Source organism: Podarcis filfolensis (assembly GCF_964270895.1).
Source record: "Podarcis filfolensis genome assembly, chromosome: W".
Classification (NCBI taxonomy): domain Eukaryota; kingdom Metazoa; phylum Chordata; class Lepidosauria; order Squamata; family Lacertidae; genus Podarcis; species Podarcis filfolensis.
This window is the reverse complement of record NC_139619.1, coordinates 41200014-41223687: the sequence shown is the minus strand read 5'-3', so window position 1 is coordinate 41223687 and position 23674 is coordinate 41200014.

Below are 23674 nucleotides of genomic sequence, written 5' to 3'. Positions count from 1 at the left end.
ACTGCCCCTTCAAATTCTGTTTCTAACGCGTATAATAATTTAATAATTATATTTTTTAATTATTTCTACCCGGCCCATCTGGCTGGGTTTCCCTAGCCACTCTGGGCGGCTTCCAGCAAAAGATTAAAAATACATTAAAACATCAGTCATTAAAAGCTTCCCGAAACAGGGCAGCCTTCAGGTGTCTTCTAAATGTCGTATACTTGTTTATTTCTTTGGCATCTGGTGGGAGGGCATTCCACAGGGCGGGCGCCACTACCGAGAAGCCCTCTGCCTGGTTCCCTGTAACTTCGCTTCTCGCAATGAGGGAACCACCAGAAGGCCCTCAGCGCTGGACCTCAGTGTCCGGCCTGACCGATGGGGCTGTAATGAAGCACAATAGGGGGTGGTGTAGGGACTTTGCGCAGGTGATTGATGGTCAAGAAAAGGCAACCTTTGTGCTGTTTTATGTCAGGAGCTGGGAATTCTAGAAGTAGTACTCCTTTTTGCACGTTCTTACTTCCTGTACTGCTTGAATGGAAGAGGAAAACTTCACTTCCTAATTAATTATGTTAAGCGAGGCAAATGTTAGGTCAGGAAGCTCAGCGCAGTATACCTGAAGGAGCATCTCCACCCCCATCCTTCAGCCCGGAGGTCCTCCTCCGAGGGTCTTCTGGTGGTTCCCTCCCCGCGAGAAGCGAGGTTGCAGGGAACCAGGCAGAGGGAGGGCCTTCTCGGTGGTGGCAGCCTCTCTGTGGAACGCCCTCCCTACAGGTGACAAGGAGATGAGCAACTATCAAACCTCTGGAAGGCAGCCCTTTATAGGGGGGCTTTGAATGTTTGTTGTTTTAATATGTGTTGGAAGCCGCCCAGAGAGGCTGGGGAAACCCAGTGAGGTGGGTGGGGTACAAATAACACAATTACATTTATAGCCCCCATTTCCTGCAAGGAGGTCCAGTTGGTGTGCAGAGTTCTCCCTCCCCCCCCCCCATTTTATCCTCACAACAACCCTTTGAGGTAGGTTAGGCTGAGCGTGAGTGCCTGGCCCAGGGTCACCCAGTGAGCTTCAGGGCTGAGTTTGAATGCCTGCCCCCAGCATTCCTCCTCTGCAAGGCCTGCCTCCTCCCATGACAAAGTCTGCTCACACACTCTCAAGCCCCCATGGATGGCTGAGGCAGGTAAGGTTGTGTGTGTTGGAGGAGGGCAGGAGCAGGCAAGGTGAGCCATGCCCCCAAAGGAGGCAGCTGCAGCAGCCCCCTCCTCCTGCTGCCCTCCAGGAACAGGGCGGGGAGGGACCAGCCCCCAGGAAGGACATGTTTGCCTCCCTCTGCAGTGCTCAGAACAAGAGGGGAATGAGGCCACCCAGGCCCTCTGGAGCACAGAAGGGCTCACCATCCTTGACTTTCCCCCTTCAACTGCCTTTTTACCCAATCCCTCATTTTGAGGAAGTCTCCTCTTTTGAAGTCAAATGTGTCTGTTCTGGATTTCCTCAGCAATTGTCCACTTCCATACTGTGTATGTTGAATTTGATAGCACTGTGGTCACTGTTCCCATTTGATTCAACCACACCTACATCTTGTCAGTTGAGAGCATCAGGCAGAGCACCCAGCACCTACCGAATCCTTTTTTTATGCCAGCAGGTCTTTGTAACGGAAGTCTGATGTCTTCAATGTTAACTTTTTTGGCAATGTATTTCTCGTGTGTCACTTCAGAGATGATTATAGTCAAGTGGTGTATAAGCTGTTTAAATAGTAAATGGTTGAATGCAATTTTAAAAATAATAATTGTATAACAAGGGGGAAAGCATACTTGTATCTGACCATATCTTAATGGACACAGACTTTGATAAATAGCATCCTAGCCATAGGCTAATTTTGTGGAGTTTAAAGCTAAGCATACAAGTTCCCAAAGCATGCTTTGAAATCCGTATGAACTCTAGTATGCTGTCGGGGGAAGAGGAAGGATGTGGTCGGCTGAAATGAAGTCCGATATTGTACAGATAAATCACTAGTGGAAGCGCCAACAGAAACGTGTACAGATTCCACACGATCATGAGGAAGCCTGAATCTGGGCAGGACCTTGTCTCTTTGCCTGTCATTTGTGGCTGCTCCACCCAGGTCTGAGACGCCTTCCGGAGTGAAACAGTGATCGGGGGGCGGGGGAGGCAAGAGGATGGAAACCCCTCCGCGGGTACTTTGAAAACAGACTCCTTTTGTCTGGATCTTCCCCGCGCAAAGATGGGTCTGTATGCATTTTGAGCAGAGGAGGAGGGTCTGTGGAACTGCCCACCACTGCGGTGTACTGTTCCCAGGATATTAAAAATATATATATATTCAAAGTTATAACAAGACATATTATCCAAAAACATATCCTTAGTCCCCCCCCATTTTTCCTCCCTCCCCCTTCCCCCTCCCCCCCAGAACCCACCCCCCCACTCCACCTCCCAACTTCCCTCAGTTCCAGTCTTTGATTTCTCTAATATTGCTGTTTTCTGCATGTTACAAAGTTGTATAGATCCTCAAACTGTAGAGCTGATTATTATCAGTAAAAAAAAATTGTGGATGTTTATTCAAAACCTGCCAAGGAGTCCAATTCACTTTGTTGCGTCTTCAGAGACTTTGTAAAAGGTTCCCATTCATCCTTAAAGTCACAGTTATCCTTGTCCTGTAGCTTATATGTCAATTTTGCCACTTCTGCATAGTCCATCAACTTTTCTCGTCATGATTCTTTAGTTGGGGTTTCTTCAGTCTTCCATCCTTGTGCAACCAGAACTCTCGCGGCCGTTGTCGCATACATGAAGATGTTTTTCAACTTTTTTGGCAGATCTTTCCCTACAATCCCCAACAAAAATGCCTCGGGTTTTTAAACAAATGTTAAATGGGGTATTTTCTTCAATTCATTGTATATCATTTCCCAAAATGTTTTAATTACCTTACACTCCCACCACATATGATAAAATATTCCCTCCTTTTCCTTACACTTCCAACATATATTTGAACTAGTTTTGAACATTTTCCCTAACTGCACTGGTGTTGTATACCATCTGTACATCATCTTCATGTAGTTCTTCATGTACTGTTCCCAGGATAGGTAAAGATCATTCAACAGTTTTCAAATCGAAAAACGGTCTTTCATTTTGAGATCCTTTGTAACACCATCCACTTCATTTAAGCACAACCTACGACCCTTGAGGTTTTTACTGAAGCAAAAGGATTGATTCCATCCCTGCATCAAACAGCTGTGATTTGAGGATCGTCTGTTTCATAGCAGCTCCTGTGCCCCTTCCCTCTGCTGCATTTGGCATGAAATTGCCGGTGATTTCCCCAGGAGTAAAAAGGCCTACCTACTCTGGGCTTATTCTTGGGCATTACTTTGCAACAAAGAAGAAAGCTTTTCGTCTTCTGTTTCTTTTCATTTTTATGTTTTCAAAATGCTTGCTATCTGACACTGTGTTTTCTTTGTTTTTCAAGCTTTCATAAAAAATAGCCTTTGAAACCAGCTGGTACAGTGGTCAGAAGACTTGCCTTCGTGTCCACAGAATGGAGAAGAAAAGTTCGCCCAACGAATCCCTGGGTGCGACCCCAGAGACCTCCGGCTCCCACCTGGCTGAGCCTTCTCATTGCCAGCTCACTTTGATGCCCTCTGTTCCCAGAGATACCACTGGAAGAGCTGCTTCCCTTAGCCAGGAAGAGTCGGGGTCCCAGCAGCCTTCCCAGCAGGCCTCCCACATTTCCTCCTCCTTGGGCAGTGCTCCATTGCAGGTCCCCGAGCAGCTTTCCGAAGAAAGGCCCCATGGCACTGGCCAAAGTGCTTCCCTCCCATCACTGGATGAGGTTTCTTCTTCCCAGTGCACCACCCAGGGAACGGGTCACCAGCGTGCAGCGACATTCTCTAGCCTGCAGTCTGGGAGTAGGAAAAGTGTGATCACCTTTGCGGGGACCCAGGCTGTTTCCTCTACCTCTAAGTCTCCAGAGGGGTCTGTCCCAGCTCCGAGCACAGCTGATCTGGCTAAAGGCGGCCAGGGGCAAGGCCAGGTAAGTCCAGATTGAGAGGTAGGGAAAGGGCTTTGAGGCTGTAATGCCTCCTTGAGTCTCTCCAGCTGGTTTGGACAACTGCCCCCATCCCTGACCCCTGGCCATACTGCTTGGGCCTGGTGAGAGATGGAGCCAGGTAGAGAAGGGGAGCTGTTTGTCTCTTCAGATGCCTGGGGGAAGAGAGCAGTGGGTGGGGGCAGCCTCTGCTCCCCCTTCTAGAAAGGAGGCCTTTGCCAACATGGGTGCAATTCTGCTCCATGTGGGGAAAGTGTTTATCCATCATGGATTTGGGGGGATGCTGCTGCCAGCCAATATGGGCTTTGAAAGATATTTTTTTACTGTAGGCCTGTTTATTCTGCTGCATTTCAATGTTTGCCTATTTTCAGACCTAGTTGTAAAGTACCTTGAGATTCCCACATAATAGGTTGCAGGTAAATACTCTAAAAATAAGAACTCCCCCCCCCATCATGTCACAAAGTCAATTGACAGAGAGCCTAAAATAATGCCAACGAGCTCTTCTACCTGGAAGTGCAACATCAGCCCTTCAACACATCAGCATGATGTGCAGTTGTCACATGGCGACGACTCATAAGCCATGAATGCAGGTCTGAATAGTGCCCCTTTGGAAACCCCCACCCTCCATGCAGAAAAAGAGCATCTGCCCCTGAAATCCTTTCAGTATAAAGTGTATGAATGACAGGCAGCTAAAAAACTGTCTCCTCGGCTATTTGGCTCATGTGTCTCATAGAACAAACTCCGTGGACGAAAACAGCCTTGCCAGGAATGTGAGCCGACTTTAATCCAGCCTGCCCTGAAATATCTCAGAAGTGAAGCAGGAGAAAGAGGCCCAGTTTATGGCGGTGAGCTGACTTGGTTTTGAGTAGGAGGGTGTGCGCTGCAGGGGACTGGTCTGCTTATGTGAATAGGCTGGACTACAAAATCTCTGGCTGCTCTTATATTCTTTTCCTGCAAGGCTGCAGTTAGGTTAGTGAGTGGCAGGCTATTGCCTATCTTGTGTATCAGCAGCACTGTAGAGTCAGGCCAGATGGCAAATCCTGATAGTTGGGGTCGGGATGCATATGGAATGGGTTCAGGAAAGAGGGGTGGCCACTTCCAATCTACCAGGAAGCATTTTTCTGCTGGAGAAACAGCTTGCACCAGCAGAGGGAGGCAGCACTCCACAGAAAACCTCTCTGTCATACAAGCAGTCCTCTACAAGGAGATCCTTGGGCTGGGAGGGGGCTGGAAGTGACCATATTCCAGATGAGGGGGAGCATGAAGCCAGGCTCTGGGCTTTCGTTTCGTGTTGGAATGGAGATGTAAAATCACTTCTTTTGTATTCAGGTCAGGACAACAGATCCACACCTGGGAGCTTGTCAAAAGTTAAAAGTTAAAAATGTAAAAGTCAAAAGTTTAAAATATAAAGGCGAATGGAATTCTATTTAAAAATCAAAAGTCGCTATGGTGGTTCAAGTTATAGTGTCAGACAAAAGACAAGATGGAAAAGGAAAGATAAGGAAGAGAGAAAAGAGATAGAGAGAAAAAGAAGAAAGAAAGAAAAAGAAAACACAAAAAATCCTACTGAAAATGGTTTGTTTGTTTGTTCAGAAAAGAGAAGGAAAAGAAAAAAACCATTGTAATAAGTAAATAGAAAAAGGGGGGGAGTGGGGATGGAATAGTAGTTATATATATATAGAATTCTTTAATGAGAAATTTTTTTAAAAAACTTTTAAAACTTTTTTTGAATGATAGCAGCTCTTTTGGCTGAGGTGTGGCATGCAGCTGAAACAGTATTTAAGGAAACTCAAGCATTGCCTATGAAGGTCCAGGAGCTTGAAGAGAAACTCCAGGCGTTGCCAGCAACACTCCAGGAGCCGCAAGCCAGAGGTATTTTTGAGAATCCTGTCTTCACAAATTCCGGGAACATGGCCCTCCCAGTGTTAAGGTGGGGAGGTGGGGCTGCGGGTTTGCAGATAAGAGTCAAAAGTTAAAAATGTAAAGGCTAATGGAATTCTGTTTAAAAATCAAAAGTCGCTGTGGTGGTTCAAGTTATAGTGTCAGACAAAAGACAAGATGGAAAAGAAAAGATAAGGAACAGAGAAAAGAGATAGAGAGAAAAAGAAGAAAGAAAGAAAAAGAAAACACAAAAAATCCTACTGAAAACGGTTTGTTTGTTTGTTCAGAAAAGAGAAGGAAAAGAAAAAAACCATTGTAATAAGTAAATAGAAAAAGGGGGGGAGTGGGGATGGAATAGTAGTTATATATATATAGAATTCTTTAATGAGAATTAAAAAAAAAAAAACTTTTAAAACTTTTTTTGAGTGATAGCAGCTCTTTTGGCTGAGGTGTGGCATGCAGCTGAAACAATATTTAAGGAAACTCAAGCATTGCCTATGAAGGTCCAGGAGCTTGAAGAGAAACTCCAGGCGTTGCCAGCAACACTCCAGGAGCCGCAAGCCAGAGGTATTTTTGAGAATCCTGTCTTCACAAATTCCGGGGACATGGCCCTCCCAGTGTTAAGGTGGGGAGGTGGGGCTGCGGGTTTGCAGATAAGAGTCAAAAGTTAAAAATGTAAAGGCTAATGGAATTCTATTTAAAAATCAGGTCAGGACAACAGATCCACACCTGGGAGCTTGATGGCAGCTGAAGGGATCCACGGTGATCCAGGACAAGCTGCACTTGCTGCTCAGGTAAGGCCAGAAGGAGGCTTAGCAGGCGTCCCCGGTTGCCAGGGAGAGTCCCCGGATTCAGCAATTTTTCCCGGCAGAAATTTGTCCCCGGAATGTCTCCGGATTTACGCCTGTGGACTTCCTGCTCTGCAACATGGCTGACGCCATGGCAGCAAGCAGCATCGGAGGTCCCGACTACATCCAGGGACATTAATTAAATCCGGGGACATTCCAGCCAGTTCCAGCCAGCCAATCCGCTGGCTGGGGGGGGGGGTGCACCGACCTTGCTGCAGCCGCCGCCGCTGAGTAGAGGGAGAGCCCAACTCGAGAGAGCACACCCAGAGGAAGGTATGTCTACTTTAACGCCTCATTGCTGAGCAAAAAACAGCGTTCTTGGCCGTTCCTGTGGTGTACACCCCTCCCCCCTTTTCTCCAGCTGGACGGCTTGTCTTTGGGGCGTTGAGGCAAAGCACAGCAGTGGGGATCCCCTGTCCCCCCCCACTTTGTGGGAGAGCTCGCTTGCAGAAAGGGATAGTGCACGGTTGGAGATCCTTTTATTTGTAATTGCTCTGGTTGCTTAGAAGGGTAGTTGGCGGATGAAGTGAATCAAGTCAACTTTAATCGTTTAACCTGCCAGAAAAAGGGCCAGTTTAAAACAGCGGCTGTCTAGTTCACAGAGTTCCTGAACAAGCATGCATGGAAACACCGGTTTCTATAATGACTGAAATGTGCTTCATTTGCAACTAAGTAGAGCCTCTCTGCTAATGCAGAGCACAATCCACAGCTTCAGGCAAGGCCATTTATATACCCAGAATCCAGAGCAGCCTTTTCTCATACTCCTCTGAAGTACCACCACTGCAACACCAGCGCTTGGCCTTCTGGCACCTGCAGGCTAGGGAAAGAGCTCTTTAGCACCCTGGGGTGGAGCTCCTTCTCAGCAATAGCACTGTCTGCTCATTCCCAACTTCTTCAACCAGTGCCTCTGTGCCTTCTGTAAATGTCTGGAGTAAATGTCTAGCAGGAAGTGTCTGTCCTCTCCAGGATGTTGAAATACTGAAGAAGGCGCCCAATAGCCCTAAGACGGGGGCGGAAACAGTACTTAAGGATGATGAAGCATTGTGTATGAAGGTCCAGGAGCTTGAAGAAAAACTCCAGCTGTTGCCAAAAATACTCCAGGATCCGCAAGGAAGAGGTATTTTTTAGAATCCTGTCTTCACAAATTCCGGGGACATGGCCCTCCCAGTGTTAAGGTGGGGAGGTGGGGTTGGGAGTTTGCAGATAAGAGTCAAAAGTTAAAAATGTAAAGGCTAATGGAATTCTATTTAAAAATCAAAAGTCGCTGTGGTGGTTCAAGTTATAGTGTCAGACAAGAGACAAGATGGAATAGAAAAGATAATGTCAGGGAACTGCCATCGGAGCCAGAGGGAGAGGGAAGGCTCCAGAGGGGTTCCGGAGAGCGTCTCGGGAGGGAGAGAATCAGCCCATCTTCTGGGGAAGGAATTCAGCGTAGCACCAGTGGAGAAGGGGGGCAGATGGGGGAATCGGCAAGGTGGCTCCATGACTCCTCGCTGGAGACCAGTGGGGAGAGCACGGGTCCTTCGCTGCCCACACCCTCCCTGCGCAGAAGGCTTCCGCGCAGGGAGAGTAGGCGGCAACTAGGCGTCAAAGAGCTTCTTTGCTGGAAGAAGTTCAAGAAACGCCCACTGACGGATTCTGCCAGCGATTGAGACAGCCACGGGTGAGTGGCTGTCCGGACTGAAAGGTTTCACCCAGGTAACCCAGCCAGGTGTGGCGTCGATTTACGCACGACCAACCCCTAGAACCATTACAGATAAGGAACAGAGAAAAGAGATAGAGAGAAAAAGAAGAAAGAAAGAAAAAGAAAACACAAAAAATCCTACTGAAAATGGTTTGTTTGTTTGTTCAGAAAAGAGAAGGAAAAGAAAAAAACCATTGTAATAAGTAAATAGAAAAAGGGAAAAGTAGTTATATATATATAGAATTCTTTAATGAGAAATTAAAAAAAAAACTTTTAAAACTTTTTTTGAATGATAGCAGCTCTTTTGGCTGAGGTGTGGCATGCAGCTGAAACAGTATTTAAGGAAACTCAAGCATTGCCTATGAAGGTCCAGGAGCTTGAAGAGAAACTCCAGGCATTGCCAGCAACACTCCAGGAGCCGCAAGCCAGAGGTATTTTTGAGAATCCTGTCTTCACAAATTCCGGGGACATGGCCCTCCCAGTGTTAAGGTGGGGAGGTGGGGCTGCGGGTTTGCAGATAAGAGTCAAAAGTTAAAAATGTAAAGGCTAATGGAATTCTATTTAAAAATCAGGTCAGGACAACAGATCCACACCTGGGAGCTTGATGGCAGCTGAAGGGATCCACGGTGATCCAGAACAAGCTGCACTTGCTGCTCAGGTAAGACCAGAAGGAGGCTTACCAGGCGTGCCCGGTTGCCAGGGAGAGTCCCCGGATTCAGCAATCTCTCCCCGGCAGAAATTTGTCCCCGGAATGTCCCCGGATTTACGCCTGGGGACTTCCTGCGCTGCAACATGGCTGACGCCATGGCAGCAAGCAGCATCGGAGGTCCCGACTACATCCGGGGACATTAATTAAATCCGGGGACATTCCAGCCAGTTCCAGCCAGCCAATCCGCTGGCTGGGGGGGGGGTGCCCCGACCTTGCTGCAGCCGCTGCCGCTGAGTAGAGGGAGAGCCTGACCCGAGAGAGAAGAGACCCAGAGGAAGGTATTGAAGAAGATTTATTGCTCAGATAAGTCCTGGCGTCCAGCCAGCTTTGGCTGCGCAGCTACCGGCCAGGCCTCTGCACTTCAAAGGGCCACATTCCGAAGCTCTGAGCAAATGCAGAGTTAAGCAGTGGTCAGAGAAAGCTGCAAACTCAAGTGCTTTCCTTCAGTGTGCTTAAATAAAGTCCACTCAGGATCTTAGCAGCTAAAAGCAGTTTTATTTAAGCAGAAACTATCCATTGTCGAACAGCATCGTGAAAACACGTGCACTCTCCTCAAAAGCGAAAGTAGAGAGAAAGAACAAAGGCTGGAGACTCTCGGATATGACGCAGAATCTCCCCCCTCCCAATAGTAGGCAGGGCGTACACTCTGAGCTGTTTAACCCTCTAAGCTCAGGTTCTCCTCACACCCCCTCTCGCCCTGCGCTACTGTGGGGAAAGTATGTACAGAACTTACCCCCAACTCCAAACCACCACAAAACTCCCCATGACGCTGGAAGCTTAAAGGCTTGGTAAATCCATCGGCCAAGTTACTGTGACTGGCACAAGACTTCAGCCGAATCAAACCTGACTGAACACTCTGACACACATTTTGGAAACGTATGTCCAGATGCTTGGTTCTGGCCTTAAATTGCGCAGATTCAGCCAATTTCAAACAAGGTTGATTGTCTTCCCAAACCGTGATGGGCAAGCTACAATCCCCATTGATCTCTTGCACCAAGCATCTATAGAACTCTAGTTCCCGTCACAAATCTGACAGTGCGCTGAATTCAGCCTCAGTAGAAGACAGCGCAATGAGACTTTGCTTCCGGGACTTCCACCCAACTAGTGACTTCCCAAACTTTACCACCAACCCAGACACAGACTTGCGGTCCTGCGAATTTGCCCAGTCACTGTCCGCATAGCATGTGAGCTTCGGCTCACCTTCAGCTGGCAGCTTAAGACAGAAGTCTTTGGTATGCTGCAGGTAGCGCAGTACCCGCTTGATACCGTGCCAAGCACTCACACTGGGCTTTGACGCTTCCCTACTTAGCAGGTTGGTAGCAAAGGCAATGTCTGGTCTGCTCCATTGGGACAGATACAACAGACTACCTAGAGCTGACTGAAAGAGCTCAGCATTCTCAAACTCGGCACTTTCTGCTTGCTGGCTCTCTTTCACGAAGTTCGTCTCCATGGGTGTCTGAACTCCTGCACAATCGGACATTCTGCACTTCTCAAGCAACTGCTCAATCTTGCCTTTCTGACTGAGCAAGAAGCTACCATCCTCAGTTCTCGCTATCTGGACGCCTAGGTAGATCTTTACTGCACCCAGGTTCTTGAGCTGAAACCGCTTCCCAAGCTCTTTGGCAAACTTCTGCACCTGTTTGTCTGCCTTTCCAATATGGATGATGTCATCAACGTAAAATAACACCAGTTCCTGTGAGTCTCCTGATCCTCTAAGGAACAGGCAACTGTCAGCAAGACTCTTCCTGAAACCTAGTGTCAGGGAACTGACATCGGAGCCCAGAGTGGAGGTAGGGCTCTCCAACGATGCAGGAGAAGGGACCAGCAGGGAGAGGGAGAACACTTCCCTTGGGGAAGGAAATCGGCGTGACACCAGGAAAGAAGGGGAGGAGGGAAGGTCTTCGGAGAGAGGGCTCCAAGACCCTTCCACAGGGTCCAGCGGGGAGAGCCCAGGACCTCCGCTGGCCATGCCCACTCTGCGCAGGAGACTTCCGCGCAGGGAGGCTAGGAGGAGACTTGGCGTCAAACAGCTTTTATGTTGGAAGAAGTTTAGGGAACGCCCACTGACGGATTCTGCCAGTGACTGAGACAGTCGCCTTGTAAGGGCTGTCAAATCAGGGAAAGGTTTAGCTACCCCAACAGCTGGGAGCAGTTTGGAATTTACGCACAAGCAACCCCAATTCCCATTACACCTAGCTTCTCCAAAGCTTCATTCAGGCACAAGTTCCAATTCCTGGCCGACTGCTTCAGGCCGTAAATTGACTTGTGAAGTTTCCACACAGTACCTTGCTCATTGCCCTCAAACCCTGGAGGAGGAAGCATGTACAAATCCTCCTGGAGGTCTGAGTTCAAGTAAGCAACATCCACATCAAAATGATGCACCAGCAAACCTCTTTGTGCAGCAACGGCCAAGAGCAAACGTAGAGATTCACTCCTACAGGTGGGAGCATAAACTTCCGTATAATGCAACCCCCTGCGCTGCGTGAATCCTCTCGCCACTAATCTGGCCTTATACTGCGGTTCTCCTGTCGCTGTGGGCTTAAGACGGTAAACCCAGCGGCTACCCACGGCCTGTTTGCCCACCGGCAACTTCGTGAGGGAGAACACACCTAGAGACTCCATTGAGCTCATTTCCTTCTGCATCGCCTCATGCCATTTTCTGGCTTCTTCCTGAGGCAGTTTCTGAACATCCTCAAAACTCTCGGGTTCACACTGTGCCATTCCGACCCACACGCTAGTGACGGCAAACCTTTCAGGAGGTTTCCCCTTGGTCGTCCGAGCTGAACGGCGCAGCACTACTTCAGGAACCCCCTCTGACCCACTGGGGCCAGCCAGAACGTCCTTGGCATCAGAGAGCTCCCCCTCTGACTTACTGCGCCTTCTGGACTTCTCAGCCGAACCTGTGGGGGAAGATATAGCACTGCGTTGCTCAATCTTCACAGCCTTGGGAGAAGTTCTCCCCTCTGCCTGCACTGGGTCTGGACTCTGGGCCTCAGTAGCAGGTTCAACCTCTTCCTCTCCTTCATCGGCAGAGTCAAGCAGACTCTCTGACAGGATGTCAGGGTTCCCATGTATCCTTGCCCAGCCACTCTGCTCACAGAATTCAGCACTGTTGCTGAGCTGAATCCTGGACTGATTCCCTGACGGATAAGCAAACCTCCACCCCTTGGTCCCTGGCTCATACCCACAGAAAATCATCTTTTGGGACTTGGGTTCACCTTTCTTGCGTTTGGCCTTTGGTATGAGGACCCAAGCCTCACAGCCAAAAACGCGGAAGTAGTGCACTTTCGGCTTCTTTCCATGCAGCAAGAAGTAGGGTGTGTCACCTACCACTGAATTGAACGACCTGTTCAGAATAAAGTTGGCCGTTCGCCAAGCCTCCCCCCAAAAGCGCTGTGGGAGCCCGGCATCAAACAAAAGAGCTGCGGACATCTCCCCTAGAGTCCTGTTCTGTCTTTCCGCAATCCCGTTTTGTTGGGGACTGTGTGGAGAGGACAATCGGTGTTGAATCCCCTTTTTGCGGAAGAAACTTTGCAGTGCAGACCCGGTGAACTCCCCACCGCGATCGCTCTGAAAGTTTTGCACCCGTGTGGAAAACTGCAGTTCCACAGCCGCAATCCAGTCTTTGATTAGCGGCGCAGCTTCATTTTTGTGTTGGATCGTGAAGATCCAGGAGTTGCGTGTATGGTCATCAATCAGAACCAGCGCATATTTGGCTCTGCCCATACTGGTCACAGACATCGGACCACAAAAATCTGCATGAATTAACTGAAAAGCCCTAGTGGTCACCCTCTCAGACCTAGGGTATGTGCACATTTTTACCTTTGCAGACTTGCACGCTCTGCAATCTAGAAACTTAGCACATGATTTCATTTTGCACCCTTGCGTACACTCTGGGATCTTCTTCACTGACCCGCAGGACACGTGAGCCATGCGTCGGTGCCATAAGTGAGCACACGCATCATGAACTGGAACGTTGGCACACTGTGCTTGAGCCACCTCCGTGTCACCTGTACCTGCAAAAGAAGCATCTATCACAAACAACCTGTCTTTACATTCAACACTGACTAGTTGCTGTCCATTCTTAGAAATAGAACACTTATTGTTCTCAAAACACACTCTGTAGTTCTCAGCAAGAAGGGCGCTGACAGACAGCAATGTGCAGGACAGTCCTGGAACAACAAAAGCCTGGATTGAATCCTGTAAGAAAGAACAAAACAGTGAGCCAGTCTGCGTGAGTGGGTGTCGAGTCCCATCTGCTAAACAGACAGTCTTCCCAGAAGATACAGAGGTGCAGTTCTCCAGGAATCCTGCAGATGGCACTAGGTGATGGGACGCTCCACTGTCGATCACAAAAGCCAGCACAGCATCCTGTTGACAACTCTTGACTGCAGCCATAGAGGCTGCCAAATGTTTATGTTCAGTGTCTCTGCCAGCTGCCTTCGGCTTGCCTTTCCCACGCTTTGAAGAAGAGCCCTTTATCTGGTTGCTACGGGAGACGGCCTTCGGCTGTTCCTGTGCCTCCACTGGACATTCTCTCACAAGATGGGAGGGGGAGCCACAGTGACGGGGAGCAAAAAACAGCAGCTTCTCAAGTTTCACAGCCTTTTAAAGCACACAGTACTTCAAAGCAGGCTTCAAAGAAGCTTCCTCTAATTGCAGTAACTGTCGCCCATAACCTGAAGAAGATTTATTGCTCAGATAAGTCCTGGCGTCCAGCCAGCTTCGGCTGCGCAGCTACCGCCCAGGCCTCCGCACTTCAAAGGGCCACATTCCGAAGCTCTGAGCAAACGCAGAGTTAAGCAGCGGTCAGAGAAAGCTGCAAACTCAAGTGCTTTCCTTCAGTGTGCTTAAATAAAGTCCACTCAGGATCTTAGCAGCTAAAAGCAGTTTTATTTAAGCAGAAACTATCCATTGTCGAACAGCTTCGTGAAAACACGTGCACTCTCCTCAAAAGCGAAAGTAGAGAGAAAGAACAAAGGCTGGAGACTCTCGGATATGACGCAGAATCTCCCCCCTCCCAATAGTAGGCAGGGCGTACATTCTGAGCTGTTTAACCCTGTAAGCTCAGGTTCTCCTCACAGGTATGTCTGCTTTAACGTCTCATTGCTGAGCAAAAAACAGCGTTCTTGGCCGTTCCTGTGGCGTACACCCCTCCCCCCTTTTCTCCAGCTGGATGGCTTGTATTTGGGGCTGTGAGGTAAAGCACAGCAGCGGGGATCCCCTGTCCCCCCCCCACTTTGTGGGAGAGCTTGCTTGCAGATAGGGATAGTGCACGGTTGGAGAGCCTTTTATTTGTAATTGCTCTGGTTGCTTAGAAGGGTAGTTGGCGGATGAAGTGAATCAAGTCAACTTTAATCGTTTAACCTGCCAGAAAAAGGGCCAGTTTGAAACAGAGGCTGCCTAGTTCACAGAGTTCCTGAACAAGCATGTATGGAAACACCGGTTTCTATAATAACTGAAATGTGCTTCATTTGCAACTAAGTAGAGCCTCTCTGCTAATGCAGAGCACAATCCACAGCTTCAGGCAAGGCCATTTATATACCCAGAATCCAGAGCGGCCTTTTCTCATTCTCCTCTGAAGTACCACCACTGCAACACCAGCGCTTGGCCTTCTGGCACCTGCAGGCTAGGGAAAGAGCTCTTTAGCACCCTGGGGTGGAGCTCCTTCTCAGCAATAGCACTGTCTGCTCATTCCCAACTTCTTCAACCAGTGCCTCTGTGCCTTCTGTAAATGTCTGGAGTAAATGTCTAGCAGGAAGTGTCTGTCCTCTCCAGGATGTTGAAATACTGAAGAAGGCGCCCAATAGCCCTAAGACGGGGGCGGAAACAGTACTTAAGGATGATCAAGCATTGCGTATGAAGGTCCAGGAGCTTGAAGAAAAACTCCAGCTGTTGCCAGAAATACTCCAGGATCCACAAGGAAGAGGTATTTTTGAGAATCATGTCTTCACAAATTCCGGGGACATGGCCCTCCCAGTGTTAAGGTGGAGAGGTGGGGTTGGGAGTTTGCAGATAAGAGTCAAAAGTTAAAAATGTAAAGGCTAATGGAATTCTATTTAAAAATCAAAAGTCGCTGTGGTGGTTCAACTTATAGTGTGAGACAAAAGACAAGATGGAAAAGAAAAGATAAGGAAGAGAGAAAAGAGATAGAGAGAAAAAGAAAACACAAAAAATCCTACTGAAAATGGTTTGTTTGTTTGTTCAGAAAAGAGAAGGAAAAGAAAAAAAACATTGTAATAAATAAATAGAAAAACTGGGGGAGTGGGGAAGGAAAAGTACTTATATATATATATAGAATTCTCTAATGAGAAATTTTAAAAAAAACTTTTTAAACTTTTTTTGAGTGATAGCAGCTCTTTTGGCTGAGGTGTGGCATGCAGCTGAAACAGTATTTAAGGAAACTCAAACATTCCGCGTGAATCTCCAGGAGCTTGAAGAGAAACTCCAGGCGTTGCCAGCAACACTCCAGGAGCCTCAAGCCAGAGGTATTTTTGAGAATCCTGTCTTCACAAATTCCGGGGACATGGCCCTCCCAGTGTTAAGGTGGGGATGTGGGGCTGCGGGTTTGCAGATAAGAGTCAAAAGTTAAAAATGTAAAGGCTAATGGAATTCTATTTAAAAATCAGGTCAGGACAACAGATCCACACCTGGGAGCTTGATGGCAGCTGAAGGGATCCACGGTGATCCAGGACAAGCTGCACTTGCTGCTCAGGTAAGGTCAGAAGGAGGCTTAGCAGGCGTCCCCGGTTGCCAGGGAGAGTCCCCGGATTCAGCAATTTTTCCCGGCAGAAATTTGTCCCCGGAATGTCTCCGGATTTACGCCTGTGGACTTCCTGCTCTGCAACATGGCTGACGCCATGGCAGCAAGCAGCATCGGAGGTCCCGACTACATCCAGGGACATTAATTAAATCCGGGGACATTCCAGCCAGTTCCAGCCAGCCAATCCGCTGGCTGGGGGGGGGGGTGCACCGACCTTGCTGCAGCCGCCGCCGCTGAGTAGAGGGAGAGCCCAACTCGAGAGAGCACACCCAGAGGAAGGTATGTCTACTTTAACGCCTCATTGCTGAGCAAAAAACAGCGTTCTTGGCCGTTCCTGTGGTGTACACCCCTCCCCCCTTTTCTCCAGCTGGACGGCTTGTCTTTGGGGCGTTGAGGCAAAGCACAGCAGTGGGGATCCCCTGTCCCCCCCCACTTTGTGGGAGAGCTCGCTTGCAGAAAGGGATAGTGCACGGTTGGAGATCCTTTTATTTGTAATTGCTCTGGTTGCTTAGAAGGGTAGTTGGCGGATGAAGTGAATCAAGTCAACTTTAATCGTTTAACCTGCCAGAAAAAGGGCCAGTTTAAAACAGCGGCTGTCTAGTTCACAGAGTTCCTGAACAAGCATGCATGGAAACACCGGTTTCTATAATGACTGAAATGTGCTTCATTTGCAACTAAGTAGAGCCTCTCTGCTAATGCAGAGCACAATCCACAGCTTCAGGCAAGGCCATTTATATACCCAGAATCCAGAGCAGCCTTTTCTCATACTCCTCTGAAGTACCACCACTGCAACACCAGCGCTTGGCCTTCTGGCACCTGCAGGCTAGGGAAAGAGCTCTTTAGCACCCTGGGGTGGAGCTCCTTCTCAGCAATAGCACTGTCTGCTCATTCCCAACTTCTTCAACCAGTGCCTCTGTGCCTTCTGTAAATGTCTGGAGTAAATGTCTAGCAGGAAGTGTCTGTCCTCTCCAGGATGTTGAAATACTGAAGAAGGCACCCAATAGCCCTAAGACGGGGGCGGAAACAGTACTTAAGGATGATGAAGCATTGTGTATGAAGGTCCAGGAGCTTGAAGAAAAACTCCAGCTGTTGCCAAAAATACTCCAGGAGCCGCAAGCAAGAGGTATTTTTGAGGAAAGGGGGTGGGGAGTGGGGATGGAAAAGTAGATATATATATAGAATTCTTTAATGAGAAATTAAAAAAACCTTTTTTTAAAAAAGAGAAAAATGAGTAATAATAATGAAAATGAGTAAATGAGTAAGAAGTGAATAGAAATGGATGAATAATGAGTAATAATGTATTAATAAAAAAGGGAGGGTTGTGTGTATAACTAAAGAAGAAGGAGGAGGAGAGAGAGAGAGAGAGAGAGAGAGAGAGAGAGAGAGAGAGAGAAGGGAACAAGAAAAAGGGGCAGTTTGCTTTCTCCCGTGGGACCCCCAGGGCTTGGTGTCGGGTCCCTAGTTCAGGGCTGAGGCGGCGGTTCCAGGAAATGAGCTCCAATGGTTCAGGCCGCCTACCTGGGTTCATAGGGTTTTAAAATACGGATAAGAAATGGACTGAAAATAAACTAAATAAGATAAAGCATGGTTTTTGCTGTGCCCCCCTTGCACTGGCAGGGGAGGGTCCACGCCGCGTTCTTCTAGCCCCCAGCCGGTCCCCGGTGCATGGTTCCTCTGCTCTTTTGCTCCAGCCGCTGGTGATATTGGCCTGGGGTGGGAGCTGGGTTAGGTGGGGCGTTCCCTCCGGGCTTCCCTGTCTCTCCCGATCCCCCCATCATTCTCCCCCCCCCCCCATGTTACCTGTGGGGACCCCTTACCAATACAGTCGTACCTTGGATCCCAAACGCCTTGCGACTCGAATGTTTTGGCTCCCGAACGCCACAAACCCGGAAGTGAGTGTTCCGGTTTGTGAATGTTCTTTGGAGCCCAAATGTCCGACGGGGCTTCCGCGGCTTTGGATCGAGTGCAGGAAGCTCCTGCAGCCAATCGGAAGCCGCGCCTTGGTTTCCGAATGTTTTGGAAGTCAAACGGACTTCTGGCATGGATTCCGTTTGACTTCCGAGGTACCACTGTATATCTTCTCGGAGCAGGGGCAATCCCATTGCCGCCTTCAGTTCTGGTAAAGCTAAGAATTGCTTGTGCAGATCTTGATGCCTTCAAGGCCGAGGCTGTCATCTGATGAGACCCGGTACTCCTATCAGAGAAGCAAATCCTCAAATACAGTCATTCCTCCTCTTCCGCTCGGTTCAGGTTACGTCTTTTCAGGTTGCGTCCCGCGGCGACCCGGAAGTAATGGAACGGGTTACTTCCAGGTTTCGCTGCTCGCGCATGTGCAGACGCACAGAATGATGTCACGCGCATGCGCAGAAGCTGCAAATCGCGACCCACACACGCGCAGACGCTCGTTGCGTTCTGCTCATGATGCGAATGGGGCTCCGGAATGGATCCCGTTCGCAACCAGAGGTACCACTGTAGTTGAAATGCCTGACTTGTTCAATGGCTTGTCCATTTAGGAGCCATTTCTGCTTCCTGGGCTGTGCCCCCAATACTACGGCTTTTTTCTTGGAATAATTTGTATTCAAATCTTTGTTACGACACAGTCCCCCAAAGTTCTTTAGTAATCGCCTCATACCCACTTGCGTTTGTGCTAACAACACCGTATCGTTGGCATGTAGCAAAATGGACACATTACGGGATAAAACTGAAAGAGGGAAATATCTGGCCATTTGGGTTCCTTTATTACATCATTTACATAAATGTTAAAAAGCAGAATTTTAGGAAGTATTTCAAAGTGTTTAAAATGATTTAGGAATTACAAGGTTAACTTTTTAAAAAAGATATTAAATAAGTTTTAAAAGCCTGTATGTGTAACTGCTGGTGATGTTGGGGGGTGGGGGGTGGCGGCAGCTGTGCTTCTAAGACTCCCTTAAAACTGATTTACAGTGCTGGCTCTTGGGGATTGAAAGGGCACATAAAGAGGCCTTGCTCCAAATTAAAGAAAAACCAACAAACAACCCCAGTCAAACAATTAGAAAAACCAGCTTGGGGAGCTCAGATGAACAAGTCCCACTTTGGTGCAACTTGACCGGAATGACATGCACAGATGCTCCCTTCTTTTTCTCAGTGATAGCAGCTCTTTTGGCTGGGGTGTGGCAAGGAGCTGAAACAGTATTTAAGGAAACTCAAAGATTCCTTGTGAAGCTCTGGGAGCTTGAAGAGAAACTCCAGGCGTTGCCAGCAACACTCCAGGAGCCGCAAGCCAGAGGTATTTTTGAGAATCCTGTCTTCACAAATTCCGGGGACATGGCCCTCCCAGTGTTAAGGTGGGGAGGTGGGGTTGCGGGTTTGCAGATAAAGAGTTAAAAGTTAAAAATGTAAAGGCTAATGGAATTCTATTTAAAAATCAGGTCAGGACAACAGATCCACACCTGGGAGCTTGATGGCAGCTGAAGGGATCCACGGTGATCCAGGACAAGCTGCACTTGCTGCTCAGGTAAGGCCAGAAGGAGGCTTACCAGGCATCCCCAGTTGCCAGGGAGAGTCCCCGGATTCAGCAATCTGTCCCCGGCAGAAATTTGTCCCCGGAATGTCCCCGGATTTACGCCTGGGGACTTCCTGCGCTGCAAAATGGCTGACGCCATGGCAGCAAGCAGCATCGGAGGTCCCGACTACATCCGGGGACATTAATTAAATCCGGGGACATTCCAGCCAGTTCCAGCCAGCCAATCCGCTGGCTCGGGGGGGGTGCCCCGACCTTGCTGCAGCCGCCGCCGCTGAGTAGAGGGAGAGCCCGACTCGAGAGAGAAGAGACCCAGACGAAGGTATGTCTGCTTTAACGTCTCATTGCTGAGCAAAAAACAACTTTCTTGGCCGTTCCTGTGGCGTACACCCCTCCCCCCTTTTCTCCAGCTGGACGGCTTGTCTTTGGGGCGTTGAGGCAAAGCACAGCAGCGGGGATCCCCTGTCCCCCCCCCCATTTTGTGGGAGAGCTTGCTTGCAGATAGGGATAGCGAGCGGTTGGAGAGCCTTTTATTTGCAATTGCTCTGGTTGCTTAGAAGGGTAGTTGGCGGATGAAGTGAATCAAGTCAACTTTAATCATTTAACCTGCCAGAAAAAGGGTTAGTTTAAAACAGCGGCTGTCTAGTTCACAGAGTTCCTGAACAAGCATGCATGGAAACACCGGTTTCTATAATGACTGAAATGTGCTTCATTTGCAACTAAGTAGAGCCTCTCTGCTAATGCAGAGCACAATCCACAGCTTCAGGCAAGGCCATTTATATACCCAGAATCCAGAGCAGCCTTTTCTCATTCTCCTCTGAAGTACCACCACTGCAACACGAGTGCTTGGCCTTCTGGCACCTGCAGGCTAGGGAAAGAGCTCTTTAGCACCCTGGGGTGGAGCTCCTTCTCAGCAATAGCACTGTCTGCTCATTCCCAACTTCTTCAACCAGTGCCTCTGTGCCTTCTGTAAATGTCTGGAGTAAATGTCTAGCAGGAAGTGTCTGTCCTCTCCAGGATGTTGAAATACTGAAGAAGGCGCCCAATAGCCTTAAGATGGGGGCGGAAGCAGTACTTAAGGATGATGAAGCATTGCGTATGAAGGTCCAGGAGCTTGAAGAAAAACTCCAGCTGTTGCCAGCAACACTCCAGGAGCCGCAAGCCAGAGGTATTTTTGAGAATCCTGTCTTCACAAATTCCGGGGACATGGCCCTCCCAGTGTTAAGGTGGGGAGGTGGGGCTGCGGGTTTGCAGATAAGAGTCAAAAGTTAAAAATGTAAAGGCTAATGGAATTCTATTTAAAAATCAAAAGTCGCTGTGGTGGTTCAAGTTATAGTGTGAGACAAAAGACAAGATGGAAAAGAAAAGATAAGAAAGAGAGAAAAGAGATAGAGAGAAAAAGAAGAAAGAAAGAAAAAGAAAACATAAAAAATCCTACTGAAAATTGTTTGTTCAGAAAAGAGAAGGAAAAGAAAAAAACCATTTTAATAAGTAAATAGAAAAAGGGGGGAGTGGGGATGGAAAAGTAGATATATATAGAGAATTCTTTAATGAGAAATTTAAAAAAAACTTTTTTTTTAAAAAAAAGAGAAAGTAATAATAATGAAAATGAGTAAATGAGTAAGAAGTGAATAGAAATGGATGAATAATGAGTAATAATGTATTAATAAAAAAGGGAGGGTTGTTTGTATAACTAAAGAAGAAGGAGGAGAGAGAGAGAGAGAGAGAGAGAGAGAGAGAGAGAGAGAGAGAAGGGAACAAGAAAAAGGGGCAGTTTGATTTCTCCCGTGGGACCCCCAGGGCTTGGTGTTGGGTCCCTAGTTCAGGGCTGAGGTGGCAGTTCCAGGAAATGAGCTCCAGTGGTTCAGGCCGCCTACCTGGGTTCCTAGGGTTTTAAAATACGGATAAGAAATGGACTGAAAATAAACTAAATAAGATAAAGCATGGTTTTTGCTGTGCCCCCCTGCACTGGCAGGGGAGGGTCCACGCCGCGTTCTTCTAGCCCTGAGCCGGTCCCCGGTGCATGGTTCCTCTGCTCTTTTGCTCCAGCCGCTGGTGATATTGGCTTGGGGTGGGAGCTGGGCTAGGTGGGGCGTTCCCTCCGGGCTTCCCTGTCTCTCCCGATCCCCCCATCATTCTCCCCCCCCCCCATGTTACCTGTGGGGACCCCTTACCAATACAGTCGTACCTTGGATCCCAAACGCCTTGCGACTCGAATGTTTTGGCTCCCGAACGCCACAAACCCGGAAGTGAGTGTTCCGGTTTGTGAATGTTCTTTGGAGCCCAAATGTCCGACGGGGCTTCCGCGGCTTTGGATCGAGTGCAGGAAGCTCCTGCAGCCAATCGGAAGCCGCGCCTTGGTTTCCGAATGTTTTGGAAGTCAAACGGACTTCTGGCATGGATTCCGTTTGACTTCCGAGGTACCACTGTATATCTTCTCAGAGCAGGGGCAATCCCATTGCCGCCTTCAGTTCTGGTAAAGCTAAGAATTGCTTGTGCAGATCTTGATGCCTTCAAGGCCGAGGCTGTCATCTGATGAGACCCGGTACTCCTATCAGAGAAGCAAATCCTCAAATACAGTCATACCTCTTCTTCCGCTCGGTTCAGGTTACGTCTTTTCAGGTTGCGTCCCGCGGCGACCCAGAAGTAACGGAACGGGTTACTTCCAGGTTTCACTGCTCGCGCATGTGCAGACGCTCAGAATGTTTGTGCTAACAACACCGTATTGTTGGCATGTAGCAAAATGGATACATTATGGGATAAAACTGAAACAGGGAAATATCTGGCCATTTGGGTTCCTTTATTACATCATTTACCTAAATGTTAAAAAGCAGAATTTTAGGAAGTATTTCAAAGTGTTTAAAATGATTTAGGAATTACAAGGTTAACTTTTTTAAAAAGATATTAAATAAGTTTTAAAAGCCTGTATGTGTAACTGCTGGTGATGTTGAGGTGTGGGGGGTGGGGGGTGGCGGCAGCTGTGCTTCTAAGACTCCCTTAAAACTGATTTACAGTGCTGGCTCTTGGGGATTGAAAGGGCACATAAAGAGGCCTTGCTCCAAATTAAAGAAAAACCAACAAACAACCCCAGTCAAACAATTAGAAAAACCAGCTTGGGGAGCTCAGATGAACAAGTCCCACTTTGGTGCAACTTGACCGGAATGACATGCACAGATGCTCCCTTCTTTTTCTGAGTTAAAGCAGCTCTTTTGGCTGAGGTGTGGCATGCAGCTGAAACAGTATTTAAGGAAGCTGAAGTATTCCGTTTGAAGCTCTGGGAGCTTGAAGAGAAACTCCAGGCGTTGCCAGCAGCACTCCAGGAGCCGCAAGCCAGAGGTATTTTTGAGAATCCTGTCTTCACATGGCCCTCCCTCCCAATGGGTTTCAAGTCCCATCATCCCTGATGAGCGCTGGCCATGTTGGCTGGGGCTTAGGGGAGTCCCACCACAGTCTGGAGCCCAGTTCAGTGCGCCTTTGTGGGCAGCTGGTAGCCATGCCAAGGTCGCCTTCGCTGCGTGGAAGGGGTGGCCTCCCCCCCACCCCCACCCCATGCGCAGGAGACCAGAGGCCAGTAGCAGACTGCGCATGTGCCTCGGAAGGGCACAAAGGTTTGCTGCCTCCTTGTGTGCCCATTTTCTTGCCAAAAAGAATAAAAATACAGCATATGGTTGCACATACCAGGCACCAATTTTAATGGTGGTTCTTTGCCTTTTCCTTCAGGTGAGGAACACGAGGAGGAGGAGCAGCAGCAGGAGGAGGAGAAGGAAAAATAAAGAAAATGGGGGGGTATATATTTTCCTATATATTTCTATTCTGAGTTCTATGTATTGCTTCTTTATTTAATAAAATTTATTTTAAAAAGCCTGCAAAGTAGTTTACCAAAACAAAAAACCAAAAAACCACCACAGCAGTAAAATCAAGAAAAATCAACAATCCTACTTTAAAACATACAAAAGCTAAAATATTAAAAGAGATGAAAATTTCTTCAACTTCCTAAGCTCCTAGGTATGCTTGCCTAAACAAGAATGCTTTTAGCAGGTGCCTGAAAAGTGTCTAGCAAAGGCACGTGCTTTGTTGCAAGAGGCGGGGAGTTCCAAAGGGCAGGTGCTGCCACACTAAACCATGCAGTACAGATATTCTGCGGAACCTGTGGTAGCGCTTGAAACTGTTAGAATTCCAGCTCCATGATTGCAGTCATGGGATTGTTGTCTATGTTTTGACTCTACAGAGTGGGAAGTGACGGCGACAGGATGTTTGTGTTC